Genomic DNA, 15,382 nt, shown 5'->3' on the forward strand with positions numbered 1-15,382 from the left:
GGAGGGAGATCGGTGGGACCTCGGTGTCCTCAGCTGTCCTCCCATGCCACACCACCCTGGTAGCCCTGGTACGTTTGTGAAAACAAATTGTGTATGAATAATAAATATGATATTAATAACTCTTCCCTATGTGGACTTTGTCAATCCCTATACCTTGTTTATCATGGACTTCCTCCTTCTCTGCTGTAATATTTGCTATGGCCAGTAGAGCGTGTTGCCTAACAGGAAGTTTTAATATGAGTTGTAATAAGCTGCTTTTACAGTCGAGCTATGTGAGTTTTTCTGAGGAGGATGCACTCCTCATATTACAAAGGCAGGAATTACTGAAGTGTAACCTATACTTTCCCAAATTAAATGAAAATCAGAGTTAGCAGCTGGCAAATGATAGGCTCATTGGCTTCAAAAGTAACTCGTAATGGTAATCCAGACCATAGCACAGTTTAATCATTTCCTGAAACTTCTGATGTTGTATTGATTCATTTAAGAAATACGATTAAAAAAAAAGACACAACCTTTCTTTGTATATTAAGTATTACTTTTACTACAACCCAATACACACCACTTCAGCCCTGCTGTGCCAAGTACAGTTGCTAAGCTTGGAGAATCACTGTTGGAGGGAGAGGTTTGCCAGAATGGTCAATTGTGAAAGAACAAAAGTCCAACAACATGATTTGAGGTCTTTTGTAATCACTGTGTGCCTTTCTGTGTTAACCCTCCTTATTCCAAATAGTTAAAGTTCAAACATCCACAATACACTATACACCATCTAGCTCTGTGAGAAGCCTCAGGAAGGACCACACATACGCATCCCTGGCAAAGACACACCTTTGTCTCATAATTGAACACGAAACAAAAGGCAGGGTTATTATCTCAGTTTTACTCTCTTTCCCCCTCAGACACACACTCCCCTCTTACCGAACTTCACAGAAGTCCCTTAGTCATAATTGTCTTCTCCAACAGAGCGGGGAATTTTTCGTGTCTGTCTAATAATGGCGTCCCATCCCTCAGGTTTGCCACTTATCAAATCAAACATGGCACATAAAATGGGCGTCTTTGTCAGTGGGCTATGTGTATGGGAGGGGAAGGGAGAGTAACAGAGGGTTATTCATGTTGCTGTAGGACGAGGTGGTGTGGGGAAGGAAGGCCTTTCTACCACTACAGTAGACTAACTTACCATAATCACAACAACAAGGGTGATTACTCTACTTATGTGTCTTGTTTCTTAACATGGTGCTGTCAAGACTGTCGCTGACGATACCACCTTTTGACTAACAGAATAATACACTGCAAAATTCCTTACCATCCATTTGAACTTTTAGTGTCGCTTTATTCAATGTTGTCTATGACTGTGATAAAAAAAAATATGCCAATGTAAACAGAAATTATAAATAAGGCAAACCACTAAACCTGTGTTAAGAACGCTTTTACTTTACCAGATTTTAAAAATATCATTTATGGCTCAGTACAATTTTTCTAATTGCATATTCTTTGCTGTATGGCATCAAAATTCCTTCTAGTCATAGCTTCTATTTTCCCACTAAATTTGTTTAATTATCATTCAGGAAACTGCATAACAATGACAGGTTTTTATTGTTGAACTGACAAGAAAAATTTAAAGAAAAAAAGCAAGAAAATTACCAAAAAAGACAAAGAAGGGGAGAATCAGGCACCCACGATGACCTTTCTGAACCATGTAATATGGAAAAGCTCGGGGAGAGGAAAACATTTTTAAATCTAAGTGTAAGGGGCCCTTCTCTCTCTATGTTTCTATATCTCTCTCTTTCTCTTACATGCAGGCCCCTGTCCTGGTGGCCTTGGAAAATGTCAGGCCATGGACTGGCAGAGGATGAGGGGTTGTGGACAAGAGTTGTGGGGGGAGAGTGAGGCAGGGGCGGAAGAACAATGTTTTCTGAGGTTTTCAGACACCATATTTGTCTAACATTTAGAACCATTTCGAAAAAGTTCAGTCACAGTTCATGAAACAGAGCACCTCCATTCACCGCCTTTGCCAAGCTGGGGCTCCATAGTTTCCCTTTTAGCCTCTTTAAGTTAATTGTTTTGTTTCAAACATTGCTCTCAGCAACCTAACTTTTAGCAGCAGCAGGCAGTTGAGTTTTAATGAAAAAGTTCTGATAAATCCATTGTACACTGCCTGGCAACTACCTAGCGGAGACGTGGATCTGGCAACAGTCAACACTATACGGGACACAAACATCTATCCACCTGTGGACTTTGTTGCCCTTTATACTATGTGACTGGACATCCTCCTTTGAGCTCCTTTGATAACTACTATGGCCACTAGAGGGTGCTGCTTTACAATGCATGTGAATATGGGTCATAAGCTGCTTGCACAGGCGACCTATTTTCTCACGAGGATAGGCAGCCAGATACGCATCTTCAAGTTATTCCTGGTGCTCCATCTCTGTTGGATGTGCTTTAAACAGTAATGGTTTGCCATATAAGCTTAATAATGTTACTGTGCCTTTGTTGTGTTTTCAGCTTTTTTATTGCCTAAGGTGGCTAAAATAACAATTACAGGTGCAGTAGACGATTCTGAAGAAAGACAGTCAAATACTGATGCTTTCACCAATTCAATATTATTTTACGATCTGGTAATGAGACTCAACAATCAACTATCTTTCTCCAGAATCGCCTACTAATTTGCCTTTAATGCAGCTTAACTTATCTTCTCATTATTTTTCCTCTTCGTTGTACAAATTCTGTCAAAAATAAAGATATTTATTGAATGTGGACATAAGCATACCGAATATGTACATGTGCTGTAACTGTGTATCACAGTGATAAAGCCCACTCTTTCAGATATCCAGGCGCTTCTCTTCTTAATAGATACATTCTGATGATTTATGCCTTTAATTAAAGCCTCGCCATCGGCACAGAGGTCAGTCCAGTGTGTGTCAATGTGGCGCTGCAGCCTGTGATCCATCAGGATAGTTCGGTCATTCCAGGAGGGGGCAGACATCATGAGAGAGACAGAAAGACCAGAGGTAGGTAAGAAGACAGAGGGAGGTAGAAAGACATAGTAATAGAGAGGAGAGTGAGAGGGGGGCACTGCCTGGGTTTTATGACCAGGGTGGGCAAAGGGGACCAGAGGTGGGTGGGGGGAGGGGCATGGATCAGAGGCACTGACGCCTTCAGACAACAATGCACTGTTTCCTCTGTAACCCTGTGATTCATCGGGTTCAATGGAAGACACTTGATAGCAGATGATAATGAAACTTCAACCCCAGACAGCCTCGCTGCCAGGGGCTTTTCTTCACCAGGCCAACCACTACCTAATGCATGCGACCGGACTATTCGCTTTCATTTGCAATCACTGACAAAGGGTGTTTCTGCCCTGCAATGGGCTCATTCAGTCTCTAGGGGAGTCATTTTTAAATCTACTGGTATCACATCATTTCTGAAGTGAAGGTGTGTTTGAGTCACTGTGTGTAATGTTTGCTACCTGGTTCAGACTGAGGCGGTCTGTGCTGGGTTTGAGTTGCAAAAAATGTCAAGCCTACAAATATCAATATAACCCAGCAAACTAGACTTTCAGTCCATCATGATAAAAGAGATGCAAAACAGCAAACCACAGTAAAATTGCACCTGTGACACTGTGTCTGAAGCAGGTACTGGGTTGAAATGTATTGCAACATCACTAAAGCACACAAACATAAATACAACTGTTTTGTAGGTCTTGGTTTTCAAATTTGGCGGTACCAGTTGGGAAGGTTCTAGGGATTTGAAATTTAAACTTCCCTTCAAATGTGGGGGGGGGAAATTCTGTTGTCATCTGTCCAAATTCAATATTTTTAGTGTATTAGCACAACAGTCTCACTCCAATGAGAATTGCTTGACTAGCGCATATGCCAAAAAGTCTTCTAGCTCCTGGATATGCTTCCTGGTTATGCAGCTCATTGAATGTGCTCAGCAGTGTTTCTGAGGCTTGCGAGTTCTGCCCATGGACTTTACATTGTGATGACAAAACAGATTTTATAATCGCTTTTCTCAGCTCAAGTAGAGTTCAAAAACCCACATGGATCAAAAATTCATAATAGAAAGAGACATAATTGACCTTGTTTGTGGTATACTGTGTACAATGGCGGTATATTGAAAAATGGTTTTTGAGCCACAGGGGAAGTTTTTCCTGCAATACCACTTGGCAAAATGGGATGCAAGGCCGGGCGGCGCTGTTATATCCAGGTCTATAATAGTGGGTGCGATCCAGTTGCACAGTAGTTCCCTGTGAAGTGGACTGCGCAGAGTATTCAGCCATGTTAGGTTAGATTCAAAACCACAAGGAGCAGAGCATATTCAGGAAACCATGAACTGTGTAGAGAACAGCTGAATATCAGATCCTCACTTCACTGGCAGTTGACAAGCAAGAAGTCACTGTGCTCAAATTCCACAGTAGCATTAACAGGTATCCAAAGTATTAACATTACCGGGGAACACACGGAAGAAGTGATGACTGCGTTGGTGACGGTGTAGGGTGTTCCAAATGGAGACATTTTTTAAAGGGAAGTTCCCTTAACTGACATTCCCTGCACAGGAAGCAGGAAGCATGGAGCAGTGTTGAAGTACACAATGAATCAGAATGCAGCTAGTGTTTTTTTTTTTTTTTTATCTCACGCAAAATGGAGAAAGCTGTGCTCATCAACACCAAACCGTCTGAGGGGTGATGTTTGGAAGCATTTTGGATTTAACTCCTTGGATTCAATTGGATAATGGTGAGGCTTTTTGCTAACAACAAAAGCCTTAACCAGTTTATGTGCCAAGCTAACATTAGCTGCTTTACAGTAACTGAGAAAGTCTGTATATTCAAATCGTCAAATTGCTTGGGGAGATGATTGGACCACTGAATATCTGACTGGTGTGCTCATTCAAACACAAGGAACCAAAAGCTGTTTAACTGTTTACTGATTAGATTGGAAGGTTGGATGATGGGATGGATGGGTGGAAGGTAGGATAAATGATTTTATGTACAATACATGAACATGAATCAATACATTTTCATATGTGCCATAACCAAGTTATGCAAAAAGTGCATGAGAAAAAACTTGCAAAAATGCAAAATGCATCCATTAAGGTTAACAACTCTTTAAACCTTCACTTCTGATTCTATAAATCAAAAACAAAAGGTAAGTACAGGAAAAAGTAATACACAAGGACTTTAGTCTAAATATACACAGTGTGCTTACTTACAGGGTTAAGCTTCTCATTGGACCCATCTCAACTCAGCAGGCAAGTTCTGAAGAACTTGCAGTTGTGAATGCTGGCAGTTGAAAAGCTGATGCCAAATGTGCATTTCTGGCTGTAAAAACTTTGAATAATAGGGAAGAAAATGAGTGGGTTTGAAGGGATTTCTAATTGACTTCCATTAGAACTAAGCTAAGACTAAGCTTCAAAGAAAGTTGAATATCTTGAAAAGTTTTAATTGGATTTGAAAGTTATATGATATCTTAACGTGTAATATTTCAAAGTTCAAAAGAAGTTTCTAGCTGAATGTCTGAATGCTTGAAAAAGTGTGAAAAAGTGGGATTTTTGAACATTCTGTATTCAGTATTAACAATATCAATGAGAAAAGTCATAGCACACCATTCCTTGCTGAATATTTTGACGTTAGAATGGAGTTTATACATTGAACAAATGGCAGCCTACATTCAAAAAATTATGGTTCCAGGATTTAGTTTCATTTCTATGTAAACCTTTGACATGAAGTAATATAGTAATAGTAACATGTACATGTTCATAGTGTTGGTAACTTCCAGTTTAACACTGGCTGTACTACTTTTACTTTGTGAAAACCTGGTGTCGCCAACACACACACGGCAAACTGATTTATACCATCTTTCCTCGTTGGAGCTTTCATGCTTGGCCTTGCGTAAGCTCATAAAGCTGCTTTTTTTCGGGGCCAAATTATGGAAACAACAGCAGCAACAGGTAGTTAAAACAATAAAGAAGGCTTACTGCTGTTTAGTCATCAGTTCTTTAACATCAGCAGGGGAAAAGAGGCACGCAGTGAGGGGTCAGCTCCCCCTGGCGATGTGTGTTGTGGCATTAGTGCTGAGGGAGACTTCCAAGTTTTGCTACATTGTGCATGAGGGAGACATGAGTCTTTTGCCTGAGCCTTTCGTGGTGAGAAAGTTCCAGTCCAATGAAAGTAATATGTTGTGGGGAAGGGGGAAATATAAATCCACCGTTGTTTTAGCTCATTCAGGGAAAATCCATTGTTTTCCTCAGGTTCCTGGCTGATGGTGAAACTGACACACACACAAATGTGCACACATTCATGCATGCAAACACACACTTGCATACAGAGGCACCCATGTAATTACATGCTATATATAAATGCAGAAACAACTCCATACAAAGCTGCTCTGAAATGTTTAAACACATATTGTACATGTTCAGCAACACACACTCAAACACAAATATACACTCTCACAGCAAAATGCAGCCTAGCAGAGTGTGGTGTGGTGTGAGAGGCTTGGCTGAAGCTTCACAGATGCTCTGGTTAAATCTGGTTCAGTCCTGAAGCACAAACCCTCCTCTGGATGTCTCAGCAGCCTTGTCATGAGACTCTTCTCCTTAAAACTACACTCTAGTAAGTCCTACAGCGGACCTCCCCTCCACCCAATGCACCATCAACACTCCCAGTTCAATACACACTCATGGCAGTACTGGTGAAAAGCTGGGATGCCCATTTGTGTGTGTGTGGGAATTCAGTCGAAGCCTCCATATCATCAGCCTTCCATACCCTATCCCAGACTCTCAGATGATGCCTTCCTCAGCTCCCAATCTGCGAATATTTTCAGTTCCTCGCTCTTTTCTAAATGAATGGAATGTCTCGATGAACAATGACCTTATAGTTGTTCTTTAAATATGTCATAGGTCAACAGGAGAGTGAAGAGTAATAGAATTTATATCGTCTTTCTGTCTTGTGCGGCCTACTCATTTTGTTTTTCTATTCTTTTGTAATATAACTGCATAAGTACTTTCTGTTCCTAAGTTCTTCAAATATGCTTCATAAATCCAACTCATTCAGTGGCATAAAGTCATGTAGAAAACTACAATTGTAAACCGTCTACCCCTCTCCCATGGAAGTGATGACCTTGGGCACACCCATAAATTTGATGTCTGACAGGAGACAGATATATGTATATATGTACAAATAAATATAAATATTAATATACGTATGTACACATAAACAAAGTCAGTATATGTTAAATGACATGTTAAAACTTCATGCTTCATGAAATAATCAAAACATCCATGACTAAGTGGCGAAACAAAGAAACTATTATCAGCCATTAAAATCAGCGAAATGTAAGTCAGTATGTGTGCATACAACAACAAATGAGACCTGATCCTCTGCTCTGTGATCAGATGTTAAACAAACTAAACTGACTGTGACCCTCTGATGCAAACCATGCCGCCTGATGCAGTCCCATTGGAGGATCCCCTGCTCCGAGACTCAGCTGCTACCCAACTCCCAGCTCAAAACTACTCTGATAACAGTGTTTGCCATTTAAAATGCACCCCCACATTTTTGCTGTGAGTTGAGAAAGCACCCCAGCATGATGATTAAAGAGGAAAGGTTTTCAACAACACAATGCTTCCTACAATCATTTGCGATTTACCAGATGGAAACATTTTAGATGAGGTTAACAATAAGCCATAAATTGAGGGGTGATCCTGACATGAGTTAGTGATGTCACAGGTTTTCACAGGCGTGTAAAATTGTTTAAACAACGTCTGACACGTCAAGAGCTGGCAGCCATTTTGGGTCACGGAGGATACCTCGCTCCTCTGGGCTCACAAATCCACCCTGTGGCTTTGAATGCAACTGCCTGGTGTGCTCTGATAGAGCCATGTCAGGGATGTTGGGTGACAGAGGTTAAAACCGCGGCATGTTTACTCGCGCTGGGGCCAAATCTTCTCTTCCTCAGGATAAGACTAGAGCATTGATGCCTGCCAGGAGCTGCGGCTCATTCATTCCATACCAAACTGGAGACGAGACGACCAATTATTTTTATTCTGGGTGATTTGGGTTTCCTGGGGTTAGAATAGAGGAGGGGGGAGGAGTTGGTTGGATTAACTAAATATAAATCCATGGAAGTGTGCATTCTGCATCACTACAGATATTGTGTCTTTTTCTGTTTCTTTTCCTGTAACTCTCCTAGTCTTCTGATTGTTTATTCTGTCTGCAATACCAGCACTATAGGAATGCAGCAGTTAGGTCAACTAAGTGTGTTTGTGTTGTTAGCCTAAGAGCTCAGAAGTATCTGCATGTACTCTTCTTTATCCCTGGAAGAGACACAGAGATGTGTGTCTGGGGAGAGCATTTTGCTGACTACAGTCCTGTCCAGGGATAAACCCGGATCTCCCTGGGACAGGCTAGAACAACCTCAAGCCAAGGAATGATAGACAGAAGGGGGAAGTGAGGGCTGGAAGGGAGGTGTGTTTACTGTTAGTTTTGTTGTCAGCCCATCAGCAAACAGGAAAAGGTCCATTCTGTCAAGCAAAATTGTCATTGAAGCCACAGTTCAGTACCGTGCGGGACATTTCCTGCACTCGGTTAGCCAAGTACCAGAAGGACACAACATTTAAGGGAGGGAAGGAATGAGCATGGAACGGCTGTCCACCAGCATCACCATCAAAACTGTCCCACTTGGTGCCATCTTGGTCTCCACCCCCTGTCACTCCCTGACTCACAGGCTGGGTGCAACAGCCAAGTTTCCACCAAAGATCTACGGCCTGGAGCTGGCACTGGAAACCTCATTCATTCATGTATAAATGCAGTTAAAAAAGGAGAAATGGTGCCAGTGCTGACACATAAATGAATACATTTAAAAAATCTGAAACATTCACTATAAAATGTTAAAATAAAAAGGTTATAAAATAACTCTAGACGTTATGTAAATTATGCCACACTCATGAATCCTGACAGTCGACACATGATGCAATGGCTAAAATGGTGCCTTTGTTTTTCCATACCCGCTGGAAAGTGACAAGCTGGAGGCCAGTGGAGCAGAATATGGCACTGGTTAAAATAATATTACTTTGCAAGTACTACAGCTAAGTTTAGATCCAAGTGTTTTCAGTGTGGTATTAGAAGGGCAGAATCGAAGCGAAAATATAAAATGCCCTCAATATCATGATTGTTAGTCAAGGTTTGAGTAGATGAAGATCTAGTTGGAAAATGAAGAAGAAGATGTCGGCTACACTTCGTGCGTGACGTCTAGGCTGGACGGATAAATCAAGAAAGTGCAAATGCAACCGAATAAATGCAGGTTGCAATCTAATTGCTCAAGCTAACTTGGGAGGTAGTTTGAGATGCACTTCAGTTTAAGTACTGTAGAGGCATCCATCTCTCAGAGGTCTCATGCAGCCAGACGCTGTGTTTCTCTAAAGAAAGGATGCAGTGACAGTGTCCTTGCAAAATAGTGTTTGGGGGAACTTGTTTTTCCATGCGTGAGTCGAGCCCTGGCATTAAAATAGAAAAATTCCTGCAAATGAAAAGTAAGAGCTGCTTGCTTGTTTACGTTAGTACCATTAGCAACCAGTTTAGTATTAGTGTAACTTGCCATTTTCAGTGTGTAGGTTGCTAGTTTGGAGGTTGTTGTAGTTGTTTCCTGAAGTGAAAGGGATTTTGAAAGCACTAACATGCAGAAAGTAATGGCAGGTTTATACCCACTGCTTACATTCGGTGAGTTTGACTAATTAGCCTGCAATCTTTCATACTCTAATGTAACTACAGTGCCTATTAAAAGCATTCACCGCCGGAATTGTTTTCCCGTTTTATTGCTTTTATAAATGAAATCATGGTCCACAAACAGAAAATATACAAAACAAAACATTTACCAAAAAAAAAACCTCTTCAATGTCAAAGTGAAAACATAATGTAACATGAAGTCCTTGTTTTTCAAAGAAATAAGTTGAAATCAAATTTCTAAGTCTAATTCCAGCTCCTTTTTCCTCCCTGTACAACCCCCCCAGCAAGTGTCCCTGACTCCATAAACAACTGCTAGTGCAGTTGTGCTCCTCTGTTAAAGTTGTTTGAAATTTAAGGTGATTTCAAGGCTGTAAGAAATTGAGCAGAAAAAGAGTGATGCCATTTATCTTCTAGTTTAATTTTCCTCTCAAAATACTCTTTAATACACTATAGTCGGAAGGCAGAAGCTGTCCTTATCAGGTTTGACAGGTCAGGAGATAAAGGCTCTGCACTGAGGTGTTGCTGAGCCTCTCCAGGCTGACAGTAGCAACCAGCTTCCACTGGTCTTCCCTCTACTCCTCTTCGTGATTCTTCATCTCCCTTCTCCTGCTCTGCACTCCAAACTCCTTCGGCTACCTGTCTCTTCCACCTTTTCCATCTGCCTTGTCTTGCCTCTCTATTTCTACTACTTTGCCTCTCATCCCTGTTTACCTCTCTGTTCTTTATCTTTTCAGCCTCTAACTTTGTGCCTTACACCATGCATACTAGAATCCACTGTGGCCTAACTTTGGCCTCAACCATGCAAGCCAGGCAGAAAGATTTATTATATGCCTTAACTGTTGTTTTGCTATTGTTTTTGTTTATGACAAGTTATAATCACAGTGCTGTGTCAGCTGTATCTCTAGCTCATCATTCACTGCCTTCGCCAAATTAGTACTTGAGCCCCAGACATTACAGTGTGAACAATACCAAATGAAGGGTTTGCATGGACATGTCATATGAAGAAAAAAGATCTCTTGGTGGGGAGACCATATCCTGTAAGTCTATTTCAAGCATAGAAGTCATTGCCTACTGCAACAGCTGCTGTGACTTCTCAACCAAAAGAATGATGGAACTGAAGTGAGAGAGAAAGAGAAAGAGAGAGAGAGGGAGAGGGAGAATCCTCATCCCAGCAGAAAAGGGGCTGCGAGGCCCTTACGTCTGCAGTAATGCCAAGAGGAGATGATAGGCCACAGTAAAACCAGTCTAAAGTGTGTAATTTAGGAGCCCTGGAAGGCTCACAAAATTCCAAGAGGAAAAAGAGAATAGCTCCGCAGTCCGGCATGGAAACTGTCTGGGGGGGAAACGGAACCAGTTAAAAACAAAAATTTGGTGTTGGTGCTGCAACTGTGAAAGTGCTTGAGTGGCACTGCAGCTGGCTGTCATATCCTGCTGTCAGTAATGACACTTCAGAGTCTGCTGAGTCAGTGGTATAGGGAGGTCTGCAGCCTCTACATGTGCTAAAAACCTTTAACCCGCCAAGCCAATTAGCTGAGGAATGGGAGGATGCCTCTCCCCAGGCCCGTGTGATGCTTTCCACTTCCTGTTTGCACTCGTTCACTTCCCTTCATTCTACCCGCTCAGGGACATCTGGGGAACACATTCAGAGTAGTCCTGCTGCCACCAAGTAAACCCACACAGTTTTACTAACACACAGCAGAGGCAGAAGAAGAAGCTCAGTCTCTTTCTTGCCCCCAAGCATGCTGCAGATCTTCTCTTCTCTTCTCTTCCACAGGTCAGCAGTTATTGGGATAATAGTGGTCCCGGCTGACAGAGAGGTCAGAGGGAGTATCACAGGAAGGGAGATGAGGCAGAGAAGTGGCAGGCCAGGTCAAACCATGGGGACCAGGAGCCCCAGGGATGGGAAGATGGGAGAGGTCTTAACAAGACTGTTTTTTAGGCTGGTGAAGCATGTGAAAGGGAAAAACTGCTGTAATAGAAATAACAAATAATATGCATGTATAATCATAATCATTTAAATGATGCTGTAGAACCAACAATGCTCAGGGCTTCCTGTATAACCATTATGAAGGGATCTGCATTCTTGCTGAAAAACTCAAATTCAAGCAAACCAAATATTTGTGCGGTCTTGTCATATTTTCAATCCCTAACAAACTTTCCTGCAAGAATTAACCATGCTTGACAGTTTTACCACTCACTGCTGTTTTCTGCATAAAAATAATTCAATTCAGAGTGACTTTCGGATGCCAAAGTCAAACAGACATCATGCTTCAATTTCTGCAAACAAACTGTTTTGTAATTTGGTTGAAAGGACTTTGTTTCTGTCTTCTTCCAGCAGTACCTACCCCAGACTACTGTATGTATCAGTCCAAACAAGGTTCTCTTAAGGGCCATTTTTAAAGTAACCAAAATTAAAGCATTTTATATTTTAATACGAACATTAACCAATTGTTTATAGAGATTGGATGTGCTACACAGCATGGTAGGAAGCAAAAAGCTGCCTCATACAATCCAGGGAAAATAGAGTTACAGAAGTGGTCTTAACCTCCTGATTAACTGTTTAAACTAATGGATGTGAACAGAAACAAAGAGAATCATCGAATTCCAGAAATTCTTAAACTAACTTTTATTCTAACTAGAACATGAGACTGGATTACAAATTGGGCAAAATGAGGGGTCAGTAGTGGCCAACAGCATATTTTTGCCCTGGAGCCCCCCAGTGAATTGATCCAGCCCTGGTGGAAAACTTTATATATAATTACATATTTTAAAGGTCCCATATTGTAGGAAGTGAGAATTCTTTACTACAAAGCAGGTCTAGGTGCTGGGTAAATATTGGGAAAATATCAAAAGACTCAATTCATGAAGAACTGCACACACCCCGAAGTCAGAAGCTACCTTTAAATGAGCCATCAGGACTTCCATAAGGGTGTGAACTCAACTACACAGTCACCTCCTTCAGCCACGCCCCAGTGGTTGCAAAAACACCAGTAAAGCAGAAGCAGAAACACTGTGGGTGGTGCCTGCTCAGGCTGCTCAGAGAGCTGATCAATCAGAGCAGACAGGGCTTTTTAGGATGGGGTGTTGAAGTGACAGCCATTAAAATGGAGTGTAGTGTTCTTGCTAGATGTCCCTGTGCCTACCTATCCAGTCAGCTTAAACATCTACTCAAAAAAAACTTTGGTAGAACCAGGATTCTCTTTTGAAAGTTTACTTGAAAAGTTTGCTTTTGTAAAACTCAAACAAACATAAAATGACATGTTGAAATTACAGATTTAAAAGTAAATATCATACAGGCAGGGGGGTGCAGCAGGTGAAGGCTTTGCCCACCTGGCTGCCTCCTGTGCCTTTCTTAAAGTGGCTGACAACATTGATGGAACCCAGGATAGAGCCACCTGCAGCAAACAAGGAAGACTACCTGAAAAGGTATCCTGCACACAAAATGCCACTTCACATACAGATATAATAGCTGGCTTTGATATATCAGTGTCAACCATTAGTGATTACATTTGGTCCTTTGCAACATAAGGCTTTTCCATCAAATCAGCTGCAGTTGATCTGTGATCACAAAGGTCTCTTCCTGAACATGGATGGCAGGTATGGATGGGACTCAGTATTGGATTAACACATTAATAGTCTAAGCTATATTCTATTCAGATTTGATTTTTCATCCAAGTTAAACTGTAATTCCATATTACATTTATGTGGAATGTGTAGTTACCTTTTAAATGCTAATTGTGCTATTACTTTAAAAGATATTAAATAATCATGAGTACGTTTAGAATAAGGCATCTCATAAGTGTTTGTGTCAGGCATTTTAACATAATCTATCTTAACATGTCAACTACAATGAAACATTTACAATTTCTTACCCTTGTTTACAGCCCTACCTGGTGCAGTCCATAGGGTCCTGCAGTGGAGCTCCATTTATGTCCAGCAACTTTACTCTCCTCCTGGCTGGTTCACCATTGGGCATGACGGATACCCCTGCCTGGCTGCACCCATCAGCCCGATGACCCCATACTGGGAACCAGTGCAAAATCCAGCTCAGGCAAGGTAAAACCGGCATAAACGGCATCTTCCTCAAGGCTCTTGAGGTGAGAGAAAGCAAATATGTAAATGTAACTACACATACATTGAATAAGTGCTGTGCAGCAGGTAAGACAAATGAGCAGCAAAGTGGTGCTAGAGGGAATATTTTGGGATCCTTATAAACAATAAGATGTTTATAGCCGTCTAATACAGACTAAATTAATTCAGGTTTAATTGACATAAGGCAGTTAAATACAACGTCTTTGTTTCTGTAGGCAAAGCCTACTTTTGTGCTAGTGATGGTGTCTACCTGTGCTTCCCTCCACAGCCTCTTAATCTCAAATGGGGACTTGGTGGATGTGGAGGAGAGGGCTATCCATGGCTAGGGTGCAGACCAGCCAACCCACCCTGAGGGCAAAATACCAGGAGGTAATTTCAGGCACAGACTGGCAGCAGAGGTTTCTTCTCCTGGTGCTGCCATTCCTGCACTGCAGCAGCATGACTATCACATGCAGCACCGCATGTACATTCACATTCACAAAAGCCCTTCTTATGATTGTCATCCACCAATAGGAATCTTAACAGGCTGGCCACACTGGACACTTGTGGCGTCTGTTGCTGGTGCAACGCAGCGCCTGCTGCCCTGTCTCTTTACATGGAGTTTGCCTTTGATAATTATCAAATATGATGACGTAATTTTCCTTTACTCTCGGTGAAAGAGCGAACTTCTTCTACCATTCACCTGTTGTGTGTATTCTCTTCATGTCTGTGACATATTCTACAGATGCAGACATTAAAACTGTAGTGAAAAAGCTGCTATGATGTCATTTTTAGGAGCTCTCAGCGTAAAGGCATTGTAGGAGGTCTAACAACTTAGACCCTGTAATCTGAAATTAAGTTCATTCAGGTGAGAAAAAAGATCACCCAAAATAGGCTAGTCGTGTGAGAAACTCCTCATCATGCAAATGGTCAGATAGGTGAAAAGTATGATCCATAAAGAAAATGTTAAGTTCATCTTTCAACTCAAAGAAAGAGGCTTAAGCCTTAAACCCCCTTCCAGTTAGTTAGAACTCAAGAAGCGTCTTGGATGAGAGGTGAAACGTCTGAAGTTACTATGACCCTATGGTAGGGATTGGAAATAAAATCATTCAAGGGAGTATATTCATTTTTATTGCTTCTATTATGCATGTCTAATGGCAACTGGGACCATCTATTGATATCTGACTTGATGTTTTTATTTATGGGGTTGTAATAACTGTCATATATTTTACAAATGTCTTTAGGTATTTTAATTCCCAGGTACTTAATCTCTGATGAGTTCAATTTGAAATCTAATCTATTTAGCATGTCTTTCTGTGGGGTATAGTTATAACTTTAAATCTGCCTTATATCCAGATTATGTTCTGAAATCTTTTACCAAGGACATCAATCCAGGAATGCTAACCTCTGGAGCGGTTACTGTCAACAACACGTCGTCCCCATACAGACAAATCCTCTGCTCTGAGTCTCTAACCATTATATTCTTTATAACTTGGTCATCTCAAATTAACTGTGCCAAGGGCTCAATAAATAAAGCGAAAAGGGTGGGGCTGAGGGGGAAGCCACGGCGACAACCTCTCTCCAAATTGATAG

This window comes from Pagrus major, chromosome 19, assembly GCF_040436345.1.
Source record: "Pagrus major chromosome 19, Pma_NU_1.0".
NCBI lineage: Eukaryota > Metazoa > Chordata > Actinopteri > Spariformes > Sparidae > Pagrus > Pagrus major.